Here is a 13,910-nt window from a genome sequence, read left to right on the forward strand (position 1 = left end):
TATTTAGTACTTTGTCAAAACTTTGATATATAAGTGACACAAAAAGATGGATGGTTACTGGTAACGAATGACCTCTTGTCCTGGTGTCAGACTGCAGGTGAAACAATAATTTGTAATAATGAGAATCGGAAAATACCAGGTGGCCTATATGTCTTATGTGGTACAATCAAGTGGCATTTACAGGGATTGTTGGGCGAAGCCTTTATTAGTGTAAATGTCAAAGATGATGTCAGTATCTCAAGCTCATCGTTGGGAAAAGTGGATCATCATTTTGAAAAAAGTACAGACAAAACTGGATCCATAGCAGTTATCAAGTTTGTATGGAACTTTTTTCAATTAACCCAGTATGTAAGAGGTCATGACCTGAAAGACGCTTATTTTACGGTGTGACAATCTGTAAGCGAAAAGGTCAGCACTGGAGGAGCTCATTTGACCTCTATAACAATGATAAATGTTAAATGACAAGCTGGTGCCAAATATAAAAATGTCCTAAAATCAAAATATTTCTTTTTGGAGAAAAGCAACTTATTTTTTTTTTGTGCGTATTTTTCTCAATTTATTCCTTTATCTCTACCTGCTATTGCACAGTTTTACAAGTTCAGTGATCGAGAGAAACTGTGCTACAACTTCTCCTGGCATCCATGTTCTAACAAACTTGAGTCAAACGAATGGTTCATCAGCGTGTGAGCAGAACTTGCTGACATGCCGAGGATGTAATTCAGCCATCGGATCCAGGTTTGTTGAAGCGATGAGGGATTTAAAAGTTGCAGGACTTGGGCTCTCTAGGACAGGAGATGGCAACTCCTGCTGTAGGATTTGATGTTTTTCATATATATATATATACATATATATATACACCTAGATAAACCATTTCTGTTCTGTTTCTTCTAATTTTCCTCAAACATTCCTTCTTTTAATTTCAGGACGAACTGTATTCTTTCTATGACAGAAATGCTGGACATAACTTAATACCACATTTTAATCATCGGGACAGCTTCTTGATGGGTTTTCTTTAAATGTCTTTTCTAGCTGCAGCTAATGGTTAAAATTACAACTTTTATGACCTCGTTTTTCCCATTAAGTGAAGCTCTTTCCAATTAAATTGAACACGTTGCTAAATTCTTGTCATTTCTGTGCAAGATGAGAGTATAGAAAAATAATTTGCTCCTGGAAAACTGCAATTTCTGCTGTTGCCAGGAAAACCTGTATGCATGTAGTTTGAACATTTGAAATATGAGACCTGCACATGATTTGTAATCTAAATGTTCTCCCTATGGCCAAACATATTATCTTTTGCTGAAAATTACAATATCTTCAGCTGTGGACAATATTTTGTCCACAATTCTTTTGACGTGAGACTTTCTCCCCCCATTTTTACTTAATCTTAAGTAAAATTAAGAGACATAGATATACTTTGGGAATTACTCTAATAATTTTGTTTAATATTTCTAAGTAAAAATCCAGAAACTTCAGCACCTGAAATATTACACTCAATAAAATAATGAGTCATTACAGACCTATTTAAATTTCATTAATGAAATAAAAGTACAAAACATTTGTACTGTGAAGGTTCATATTGTTGTGAATTCCCCAATTCACAACGATAGTCTTTAAATACAATCAAAATCTATCAGGCCAGATTGGTGGTTTCTCTGCTGCTTTCATTGTTGCTCATAAATGAAAGCAGAGGATTGCAACTTGCACCTTGACTATTTTTAGTGCTGATGTTATTCTCTATGTTGAAAAGAATAAAGCTAAATTAGGATTAAGGCATAAGACTTAATGGACGAAAGTCAAAAGCATAGCATGGCCATTGTCTTCCAACGTAATTCCTCTTGATTCTCGTCTCGCTTCAGTTCTTTGTCTGGAGTTTCTCCTATTGAACTTGATTTATCCTGTTGAATTTCAACTGGGCCAGTCAGCGGACAGACGGAGGAGTTGTGAACGGTGTCATTGATTTTCTGCTCTGGTTTAGAATTGTAGTCTGCCTGTGGTAGTAATTTGCTAATGGCAGAGGAGGAAGTGAACAAAACCATTCAGCCTGCTCAGATGTTATTGTCTGTTTGATACCAACATATTATTTGAATACAGTATTTGCTTCTACTGCTCATACTGTACAAATTTAAAATTGCATACCAATTAATCTTAAAGAACAATGCAGTCGGTCAATGTAATTTTTATACAATGAATAATCTGTGATCCAAGGGCATGAGGGTACACAGAATCTGCCTTTAGCTCTGCTAAGCTATCTGTAAAATACAGTTTTCTTGAAGTATCTTATTTAGAGTTATGCATTAATTTTTATGGCTAAGATGCTTCATCTGCCATCAGAGCAGAGGATTCAAGTATTGCTGACTAACGGGTAGAGTGGCGGTACACTGGGACTCTGAGGAATTGCCATTCTGCTGTGGCTTTTGATTGGCAGGGGAGTAAATGGCAGCAGCATCTGGAAGCACTCTGATCAGACCCTGCAAAAGTACACACACACGCACACGCCAACATCTAATTCATTTACACACAGACACACACGCCAACGCACACACCCACGCACACACGTCTACTGGCCTTGCACTAAACCCTCAAGCCCCCTTTGCTTTGTGTGACTTGGAGCAGGAGTATCAACCCACCTGTGTGGGCTTCACTTTGAAGCAGCTGGGGGAGTAAATGCACTCTCATTAACATGATCCCCCTCAGAATTTCTCTAATGTACAAACTATAAAGCTTAATGTTTTAAGTAATTTGCCATTAGTTTGCACGGAAAATGGAGTTTAGCAAGGAAAATGATTGGGTTGCGCAGCCTCTCTATCTCTGAAATTTGCAGAGCGCTGAAGAATCTGGAAGATTAAATTTAATAAATGAGTCAGCAGCCTACTGTGCCATTGTATCTACATTTATGTTGATGAATAGTCAGTTTTGGTGGCAACAGCCATTAACTTAGCTGTTTAACAGTCCATCCATCATGTTTAAAAAGGTAATGTAGCTGTTTGTATCTCTCCACTGTACAGAAAATCAAGGATTACTTTTCCACTCTTTGCATCAGCTTGTAGCTTGTAAAGCTAATGCTACCAATTATCTGTTCCCCAGTCAGGCTTTTATCCCTGACAATCCTTTGTCTCCTCAATTGTCTCATCAGAGGAAATGATGTTCTATTTTCCTGGATAATTGTGAGCTCCGAAAGAGGAATTCACATTCTTTGCTCAAGCAGTATTACTAAGCCGTACTGTTCTTAAAATATACATTTAAAATCATTTTCAGCAAATAATAGCTAAATGGAAAACATATATGTACTTGTGATTTTTAATGACATCTTTTAGATAATCAATTTTGTACTGTAAATATGTGTTACCTACTAATTATTGCATTGTATTGTATTGCTTTATGTGTCTAACAGTGTTGTTCCTAGCGGTTTTTTACCAATTTGTATTCAAGCACAGAACCAAATGAAATGTGATTTAAACCACTTTACTACCACATTCTATCAATGACATCCTCTCTTAATATAAACCTTTTGTCAGATAACAAGTTCGATTCTCTACTGTGAAGAATTAAGTGTAGTTTACAGATCATCCCATTTTTCTATTACTTAGCAGAAATAAAGCTCCCTATTACAACAAATGTATTCACCTCATCTAAATAATGCATTAGTTTGCTGTTTTGTGATTTTGTAGCTCTGCTGTTTAAGTACCTGCTATGAGTGTGGCTGCTTGACTGATGCTACATGCTGAGAATCTCTCATACTTTCTACCATCACTGATAAATCACATAGAGGGGAACTTCCTTGTTTTTTGTTTGTTTGTTTGTTTGTTTGTTTGTTTGTTTGTTTTTTTCTTCTGTGTTGTTCTAGCTTCTCTTTTTGCTGTTTTGTCTCACAAAAGTTTGACATTTCTGAGAATTTTTTTTTAGGTCAAACATATAATTTTAATAGAGAAAAAGCTTTCCAAACCCATCTTATTCTATGTGAAAGCAGAATCTTTGCCTTTGTAAAATCATCAATTAACTTTTAATTTTGAGAATGCTAAATTCATCTAAATGTTAAATGTTGTGGACCAAACGTTTAGGCTGTGAACGCCTTGAAGTCCGACAAGCAGCACTTTTAGGAGTCCTGGTTGTGGTTCTTTTTAAATAACTTTTAACATCATGAGCTATAATTTTCCCACCGGACCAAAAAATGCTTCTTTCAATAATCTATTAGGTAATTAAAGTAGATTCAAAAAAGAATTTTTCATATCAGCTGTGCTTATCATTATCCAGAAGTTTCTTTTTCAAAATATCCTGTTATCAAATATTTAGTTTACACCATCTTACATGTCTTACATGTCTTTCTTTTTGTTTTTGCTGTTTTGTATAATAAGCTTAATACTGTAACTTTTAATGGAACTTATCTTGTTCTGTAGTTATAATTAATTGTTTATGTCACAGAGACTTTGAAGTGTTGCAGCCGCTTGTCTGTGGCATAGTGATTTGTGGAGTGCAATAATGCTCACGGTCATTTCCTGAGTGAAATATCGGTGCCAAAAATGCCGCCCTCCCCACAATTAATGACTCTTTGTCGATTCAACGTGTTCCCCTCTAACCTCTCTGCAGGGTTGTGCTCCCTTCAGGATCTATTGTTTGTCACAGTTAGTTTTAGCTAATGCTTTTAGTAAAAAAATAAATTTAAATCCTCAATGGTCCTAACCATTAGAGCTTCACTCATATAGTAAGCTAAATAGACTGCAAACCGACCCCACCTGATAATTAGTGTGCAAGCAACATACTGTCTGCCTTACTTTTGGAGAGTTGTGCCTCGTCAAACACATCTGCTTTTTAGCTTTTACTTCACCCAGAGAGACTGAGGTCAGTTCAAGTTCACTGAGACCTGAATATTCATGATCAGTTCAGGGTACTTTTGGGATTTTAAAAACGATCTTCTTAAAATGAGAAATTCAACTAGCCTGATTATGGTTTGAATTGAAATTTAAGATTGACACAATTCTTTGGATTATTCCTTATCCCAGTAGATTTCTGAAGAAAGACTCAGACCAGTCGCTGACATTTCTATGATATTTCTCCCCCGTCTGTTATTCAGAGAAATGGCAGCAGGTAAAACGATTGTCATCCCGTACCTGTTCTCAGTCTCACAGTCATTGTTCCTCCCGTTGTCTTCGCCTTCCCTTTCTCTACATATTGCACACCCAGATCAGGCAGGAATAGATGTACAGATAAGCTCAGAAATTCTCATCTGGCAGATGGCAAAGAAAACCTTCCATCAGCATTATAGAACCAGGGAGTGTATTACTGGTCCCAATCCAATACTAAGGGACACAGATTCCAGCCACATGAGGCCGAGGAGAATGCCTCTGATACGAAGTAAACCATCTGGAGAGACGGCAGGTGACATAGCAGCAGGAAAATTGAAGTTGTGAGTGGATTGTAGTTCATTTAAAAAAAACTGCTAACTTCCCGGTGCTATGGCCTGAGGCATAAAGAATTTACCCTGAATAAACCTCAAATAGATTTTCCTCACTTGAGTTGTGTACACTCTGAGAAGATATGATTCTATAAATCTCATGCAGCTATAAAAAAGTAGGGAGTAAACGATAACAGTGTGACTGTACACATATTTTGGGTTGCCTTCCATAAAGAATTTTTATGCAATTCCACAAACAATCAAAGTGTCTCTGCTTCGTACAGTGTTCACTGTATAACATTTGCACAGATTTACTTATTTAACACAACTTCCCTGTTTACAAGATGGCGCATTGTTAAGCACCGTCACACTGTTTCTTATCTCACCGGATTTGCTGGTGTGTCGAAAAAACGTGTTAAATCAGACTAAGCATGAAAAAATGAAATGTTTTGTAGGACATCAAGTTCTTTCTCACGTATAAAGTAAGTGTTTCACTTTTATGCAACCGCCTTCTGTATTTGGATGGAGGGTGAAGAATTTAGTGTTGTACGATAAGAGGGCTGTTTCTTTCTTTTTAGATTTATGTTTCCATATACATTTATAAGGAAAATAAATCAAATATTAGGTTGTGCTGTTATTATTTGAGCAGTTCAGCATATGGAGATGCAAAAAACTGTTGTAGTGCAGAAAGAGTATCTGCATACTATAGATTTTAGATTAAGTTATGTTATTATTGGTACAGGTTTTGTGAGCTGCTTACATTCATTATATAGTAGTGTAGCATTTCAGGGATATATGATACAAATTCTGATGCATATCCAAAAATAGTACATGGCTCAGCTGATTATTGTAAATGTCACATGGTCAAATGCCTAAAAAATTAAAGATAGTGTAATTTACTTGAAATTATGCATCTTTATAAGGCAGTGAAAGACAAAGCATACAAGCAATAGTTTGCATGTATCTATAGATTTTAATGGTTTTGCCTTGATCATTCTGTTACTAGTCGATAGATTCTGAATATTTCTTATTAAATCTAATAAGAAATATTACATTGAACCTTGAACCTCTGATAAAATGCAAGTTTCCACTGCTATTTAGAGGAGTAATGATTCACATTTCAGGAACATGTGCATGATATCGTTGGTTTCTTCAGACTAGAAAATAAATGGGTGTTTAATCTTCTAGCTTTCTCCTTTAAAGGGATGGCGCTGGACCTCAGTTCTGACATTTTCTGACCTTTTTCACATTTCCTTCTAATGACCCAGCCTGTGATAGTCACTGTAGATCTAGATAAATATAATCAGGTAGGTTACATAGATTGGCTGCAAGATGAATTTTCCATCCAAACATGGGTTACCCCTAATGAAGCCTGCTTTAGCTAGCCTCATTCTATTCACTTCAGATTACGGTCAATGAAACAAACCATTCCTTTTTCTTTTTTTTCTTTTTTTTGTTTCTCCAGATACACCCTGTTCATGCTGTAAATGTCTGTTTTTGCACTCAGGTCTTCTCTGCTTTCGGGTCCCCTCCACAAAATAGAAAATCACTTTTCCAACGTGACCTGCTGCAGTGAATGGTGTCTGGTCGATTTCACAGCCGCACCTGCTGCCAGTGGAGAGAAAAGCCGAGACAATGAGCTTTGATCTGATGTGGTTTTCTGACAGCCACCTCTGTGTGGCCGCTGACCGAGAAACGTTTGCAGTGGCATGGTGTTAATTATTTTACTGAAGTAACATAATTCAAAAACCGGTAACGCTAAGTGAACCATGCTAATGAATGTGTCCTTGTGAAGAAGCTGGAGGGGTAAGCATAAAAACATTTCTCTGTACTTACAACTGTGATTGAGTGGGATAATGAAGAGTTGATTAAATACTGATGCTGAGATATATTTCATTATAACTGCAGCCAAAACTTTGTCTGTAAAGTCGAATGTTTTGGCTTCTTTCCCAACTTTCAACTTTTTTTTTTTTTTGAAAGAAACACATCCAATCAAAACTTTGGGAAATGTTTAGGACAGTTGATGGTAGAAGAAAACATTAAAAAGATACAGCAAAAGAGAAGAGAGCAAAGAAGAGTGTGAAATCAGAGTCGTGCTGCAGGAAATGTCTGCTCTACCAAATTCTGTTGGAAACTAAATTAAAAGGCATGCATGTTAAAACTGACAGCTCTTTGTCAGTGGGTTCTTGTCTTTTTTTATGATGGAGCATGCTAGATGACACCAGCAGCAGAATCTTATTTAACGAATCCATATCTGCTGGAATTAATTTGAGCTGCAGCACGACATAACTGTGCCATGACATGCCTGACAGGTTTGTTTTCTCCCAACTGCTCTGAGGTCCTTTACTTGACATTTTACATAATGCTGCGAGAGTTTAAATGGGATTCCAGCAGGCAGAAGTAAAACTAAGCCTATGTTGTTGTGCTTTGCATTTGTGATTGTTCAAAACCAGCGAACTGTAGTTACCAAGTTACACTTTTATAAAAAGAATTGTACTGCAGCATTATGCTGCACAGTTTTCACATTCAAAATTATTCACACCCTTTGAACTTTTCCATGTTTTGTCATGTTACTATCACAGACTTAAGTGCCTTTTATTTTAATTTAATGTGACAGACTACCTAAAAATACACTGAATGCCATCTGGGCCTGTCCTCTGTGTCCTTCATGCACAGCCATCGCTCATGTACCCTACAACAATAAACTTCAGTAGAATTTGAGGTGATTTTCTGTGGTAGAGGAGCATAGTACAATTATATAATTGCAAAGTGAAAGAAAATGACATATGGCTTCAAAAACATTTCTACAAGCAAAAATGTGGAAATTGGTTTATTTACTGGGATACATGAAAACAAAATCCACTGCATAGATTTCCACTTGGATGTAATTTAATCAAAGCATAACTCAATCTGTCTTATGAATGCTTTGGAGGTGTGTAAAGGAATATTAATGAACAAAGAAGACCAAAAAAACAAACAAAATAAAAAAAAACACACACCAAACACATTTAGAAGAAAAGGTTTTAGATAAGTTATGTCAGGGTAAGGTTATAAAACCATATTTTAAGCTTCGAACACATTAAAATACTCTTTTCTAATGTGTTCACACAATATGTGACAAGTTGGACTACAAGACCATTAATAGGAGAAGTAGCCAAGAGATATGTGGTAAATCTGTAGGAGCTGCTAAGAGCCACATCTCAGGTGGAAAAATCTGTTGACACGTTAATTATGGATTCTACAAAAATTACCTTTAACAAGAAGAAAGTCATTTTTGAAAGGAAGTAGGAGAAGTCCTCTCTACAGTTTCCCAGAAGCTATAAAGGAGACACAAAAACAAGTGCAAAGGCCTATTTGTAATATAAAAATGTACATTGCATTGACGCGGATACACAATCTGTACACTGTAGTGACACATGGTGGTGGCAGCATCATGCTTCGGGGGATACTTCTCCATCGAAGGCATAAGAGAAAAAGCTGCTAAACCTCCAATACACAGAAGAGAAGGGAGACATTCACCTTCCAGCTTGACATCAACTCCAAAAAGAAAACAAGACCTGTAGAGGAATTGTGCGGCATAAAGCTGCAGTACGTTACTTTTATAAAAGTGTCATTTTTACATATTTGTGGAAGCTGTCGCTATAACCTGACAGTAGAACATGAGCCAGATAATCTATGAAAACAAATCATTCTCTTCTGGTTCTTCCCAACAGAGCCTGCCATGAATGCTCTGGCTTGTTAGCATAGCTACCGATGACGGCTGAGAAACAGTTTTCCTGGTGAGTTGTTTCTCTGACTTTCGCACATTGAGCAGCGTGTATATGAGGATGATTGACAATGCTAAGACCTTTCTTCTGGCTCTGATTGGTTGTTTCTGACCGGCTGTACTTCTGTAGACGGCAATAGGAAATCCCAGAGGAGGTGATGAAGCTAGATCTCTTCACACATTATTTATCTCATATTATACTGTCACGACACAGTGACAATTTTAACAAATATGCGAAAAACATATTTTTGCTAAATTTACATGCTGCAGCTTTAAGACACAAAAAATACTTTTGCAATGCACTGTACTGTCAACATTATAACAAAAATGATCTACATTAGTCATGCTTGTCAGCACAAAACCCAACTGTTGCGCTACTGAGAGCGATGCTTCTAAAGACAATGTTTATAGACCGTTTTATTTTTGCAGCTTTACCCAGAATGACTGCTGTGTCATCACTGTAGCTTCCTTAATGGATTCCCTCCTCTTAAAGTAGCTTTCCATCCTCTCTCCTTTGGAATGGTCTCAGCTTGTATTTGAAGTGACACCATTCTGTGTAGAGGTGCTCATTTTTTTCTGGGTGAAACTACTCTTTTGTGCTCCGTGAGCGAAGCCTGGCTCAGGGGGTTGTGATGTTCGCTGCTTAGCGGGCGCTTATTGCGGAAAACCCTGGATGAACAATTGTTAAAGCAGCCGAAAAGTTTCCCGTCACAAAGGTTTCTCCAGGTGGATGTGTGTAACTCTGCATAGTTGGGAAGCCTGTCTGCTTACTAATCAGCCTGCTGTTACTTGAAGAGGGTGATAGATTTCTTTCCCCTGTCTTGGTCTTAGATACCAAGACAGATTCCTTCAGTTTCTGCCTCTGCTTTATTCACCTCAACATAATTTCCCAGAATCCTCCTACTTGTGTTATGCTCATAACTGAAAAGGCTCTTTGACCAAATGAGGTTTACAACAGTCATTCTTCTTATTTTATTAAACTATTGCTGTTATCTAATTTTACAAGGCAGTTTTGGTGTTATAATAAAGGCACTCAGTCAAAGCTGTCAGGTTTTGTAATTGGGTGATTGTTTTGAAGTGGGACTGCCAAAGCCTCTATTGTCAAACAAAGGCTCGCTGTGCATTTTGATGTGGACCACTTGTCATTCATCTGAAGTGTATGGGGTTTTGTGGACTGCTAACTATCACCTTCTCTTAATAATGAGCCCACTAAGGACACTGTTGCTGTCAGTATGATCCCCTATTGTGCAATTAGAGTTCAAGTTTAAAAAGCTATTGTAATTACCTCTTGTTTACAGACTTATGTGAAAGAAGGTGCTGCTTTACTAGCTTGGTATGTTGAAGAGTCTGTCCCACCTTCCTGCATATGTTACCATATGGGTCATAAACATCTAAAAGCAGCATTGGTCATGATATTTTTGTTCTTATGGTTAGCGTCAGTGCTTCAAAGACTTCACATGTCAAAGCCACTGTATTGGTCTGTATTTTTTCCATAATCTATTTTGAATAAATCTGACAGATAGCATTAAAATTGGCTGTGGGGTTGAAGCGAGAGATGAAATGTGTTGCCTGATGAAGAGAGACTCGCACTTCTATTATTCAGCTTTCTGCAGCAGGAGAGAGGAAAGTCATTTTTATTAGATACTAAGACAAGGGCTTTTCACTATGTCATATCTTAGGAGCAGTTCTGTAAGTTCACAATACAAGTTTTTTTTTTTTTTCTGAATGTTTTAAAAGGGATGTGCAAAGGGGAGGCCTTTCTTACATCCAAGCTGATAATATATATATTTTTAAAAAGAAATTTCCATAAGAAACAGGTGGTGAGAGATTGTTGAGCTGACAGTTTTCTTTGGTGTCTTGTTAATCCTTCAATATGTACGTTCAGCTTTTAGTTGATTATTACATTATTGACATGTCAGCAGTTAGAATTAGGATTACATTTGCTGATGAGAAACTTAGTAAGTATGTGCAGGTTGCAATACATTTGTGGCATTATTCTTTATATTTCTGTCTGACTTGTTTTGGGCAAATAACTCGTTTTATATGACAATAATTGATTTTTTTCTTTTTAGATTAAGTTGAATGACCTATTAAAAAAAAAAAACTTTGAATCAAAAACTGCTCTGGAAATCATTTTGATTGCTTAAAGCATGCCAAGGTGTAAATTTGTTCTTGTGAATGTAGAAAAAAGCTTTGCTAGATATCTAAACCTGTCCATACACATTTTCAGTCAAATTACGTATTTTACATGGTTTTTGAATTGATCTTTTAATTCCTTCTTATCTGTCTTGCTTGTTTCATTTTCAATTTGTTTCCTCTGTTTACGTCTGTCTTTTAAGTTCTGGTTTTCTTTTTAGTTCGTTCCCTGTAGCAGTTTAATTTTCTTTGTTCTATTTTTTCTTCTAAGTCAATAAAGCTACAGTACAATCCTACCTTTATCTTCTGTATTCCATTCAAAGTAAAGTTTTGGGTTCAACTTTGTGTATAGCTATGTCATTTTGGGTGGGCCTAAATATAAATGATTAAAGCACAATTTTGAGATTTCTGTCTGTCATGCAGATGAAGTAGCTCCCCATGTAGAGTACATGGGAATTGAGTTGAAGGGTGTAAAATGCCTTTTACTGCACCAGGACAGAGAAAATTACTGTCGCCATTACATCACCATATAGTTTTTTGTTTTTTTTAAATTGATTCAATAAAATGTGGAATGATGATACAAATCAGTCATTTGGCATGTGAAGTGGCCTTTTTTCCGTTTCTTCAGTGCACACACAATATTTTTAATGTGATAGCATCAGATTAAGCAATATTAAGATCAAGCCTGTACTTCAGCAGCTTTAACACCCTGAAGGTAAAATGCTCATGGAAGTTCTCAACATCCCATTTAAATGCTTTAGATTTATTGACTACTGGGGTTGCAATGCTTTTTCAAAACTTGTGAATATCTGGAGGATCTTACAACTAAATATTTGAACTTATTTTTCTGCACCTTGGCGTGAAAAATTAATCAAAGAAGAAAAGACTAACTTTTCCTCTCTCAATCTCATTGTGGTCGTATGTCACTGCTGCTGTGCACTGAGGAGGAGGGAGCGGTGTAGCCAGGTGGAACCGGCAGTAATTAGACCGCAGAGGGAGATGATGGACACGCAAACCGGTCACAGACAATTTACCTCACAAGAGAAGATGCTTTCTCTGCCTTTCTGCTCCAACAACCCCCCCCATCCCTCCATCTCCCTCCCTCCTGCTGCTATGCAGCTCCCAATACTTGTCTATCCCACTCAGATGTTACAACGACATAATCACCTCACTTCATAATAGCTCATAACCGCTATTATGATGCTTATATTTTATCTCTCTTCTTCTCATGTCTTTTTTTCTCGCTAATGTCACGCATGGCTGCTTTTGTTTTTTCTGGAATCTTCTGCTTCCTTATAGTTTTGTCCTCTCCAGTTGTAACCTGTGTACACTGCCCCCCCTTTTTTTTATCTCTCTACATTTTGTAAAGCCAGTTTTTTTGTGATCTCTTCAGTTCATCATTGCTTTTACCTGGAGCAACAAAGTTTTTCATTACCTATTACCCTAAAGTTTATTTTTCATGATAGCTCATACTTTCATTTTGGCAAAAGGCCTCCTGGCACTGTGACTCTGAATGCTCTCCATTCTTACTCTGACTTTTCACATTTTAACAGCCCAGCTATCCATCATGAATGCATGTTTGAATGTCTCTGGGGAGTGGGTGATTTATTATCCAACTGGAAATTGCCCTATGGATGTTGTTGTTTGGTCAGAAGCCTAACTTGGAAATTCTGAGGAGAGAAAAGGAAACCAGCAACGGATTTTGCTGCTCTACCTAAAATGTCTCCCTCTTGGGTAATTTTTTGTTTGCATGTTACTTTTTTCCCCCATCAGTATAATTTGAAAGGATCTTTTATGGATTGCATTGAAGTTGCATCATCTCGCAGGTGTCATTATATTATTATCTCCTTTTTTTTTCTGATCACGTTCTGGAAACTTGCTGCAGGAGAGTTGCTTGTTTTTTATGGGGCAAACTCCTCTTATATGCTCAATGAGTTGTGATGTCCGCTGCTTAGCAGACACTCCCTTTGAGTGACCCCAGACGAACAGTTTCCTGTCATGTTTGGATGTGTGTCACTCTGTACTGTTGGGCTCCTGTCTACTTATTGATCTCCCTGATATCACTTTAAGAGGATTGTTTCCCCTGGTAGATACCAAGACGGACTCCTTCAGTTTCTACATCTTGTTTAATTGTCCTAACGTAATTTCAAGAATCATCCTATTTTTTGTTATGCAGATTTTTTTGTTATGCAAATCACTGTCTTCATTTTCAGCAAATGAAGACAGTGAGAGCGTTTGTGTTTAATAATAGCACTCAATCTGCAAACTGTCTGGGTTTGTAATTATGATTGTTTTGAAAGTGTCATTATGCTATCATTCCATTTCTTATTACATTCTGGAAATGTAATCATTTCCAGAATTATTACAGCTTTATTCAACATAAATTTGAATGATAAAGGAGATTATTCAGCTTTATGTGAATAATCTGCATTAGTTAGTGAATGTTTGTTATCATGTCATGATCTGCTAGATCTTGGTGTTGGTTTTTGATAATTTGACTTTTATTTCTGTGTATTTTACATAACAAATAGGCAGAATTATTGTGAGAAGTAGTTGAATAAGATTTCTGGTCAAAGCCATCGGCTAATTTTTTTTATGTTGTTGTTTTGGTGCATCAAA

At 36.8% G+C, this 13,910-nt stretch overlaps 1 protein-coding gene across 4 annotated transcripts in view; it reads left to right on the plus strand.

The window, feature by feature from the left end:
• Positions 1-13,910, plus strand: part of chrm3a (cholinergic receptor, muscarinic 3a) — an 81,501-nt gene that overhangs the window by 38,783 nt on the left and 28,808 nt on the right. The window contains exon 3 of one of the 4 annotated variants that reach the window (XM_044135710.1): positions 9,103-9,168. The exons of the other annotated variants lie outside the window; for them this stretch is intronic. The gene's annotated coding sequence lies outside the window, so the exon portion shown is untranslated. The remainder of the gene's footprint in view (positions 1-9,102; positions 9,169-13,910) is intronic. 4 annotated transcript variants of the gene reach the window in all.

The sequence above is a fragment of the Gambusia affinis genome, linkage group LG13, assembly GCF_019740435.1.
Source record: "Gambusia affinis linkage group LG13, SWU_Gaff_1.0, whole genome shotgun sequence".
NCBI classification, from domain to species: domain Eukaryota; kingdom Metazoa; phylum Chordata; class Actinopteri; order Cyprinodontiformes; family Poeciliidae; genus Gambusia; species Gambusia affinis.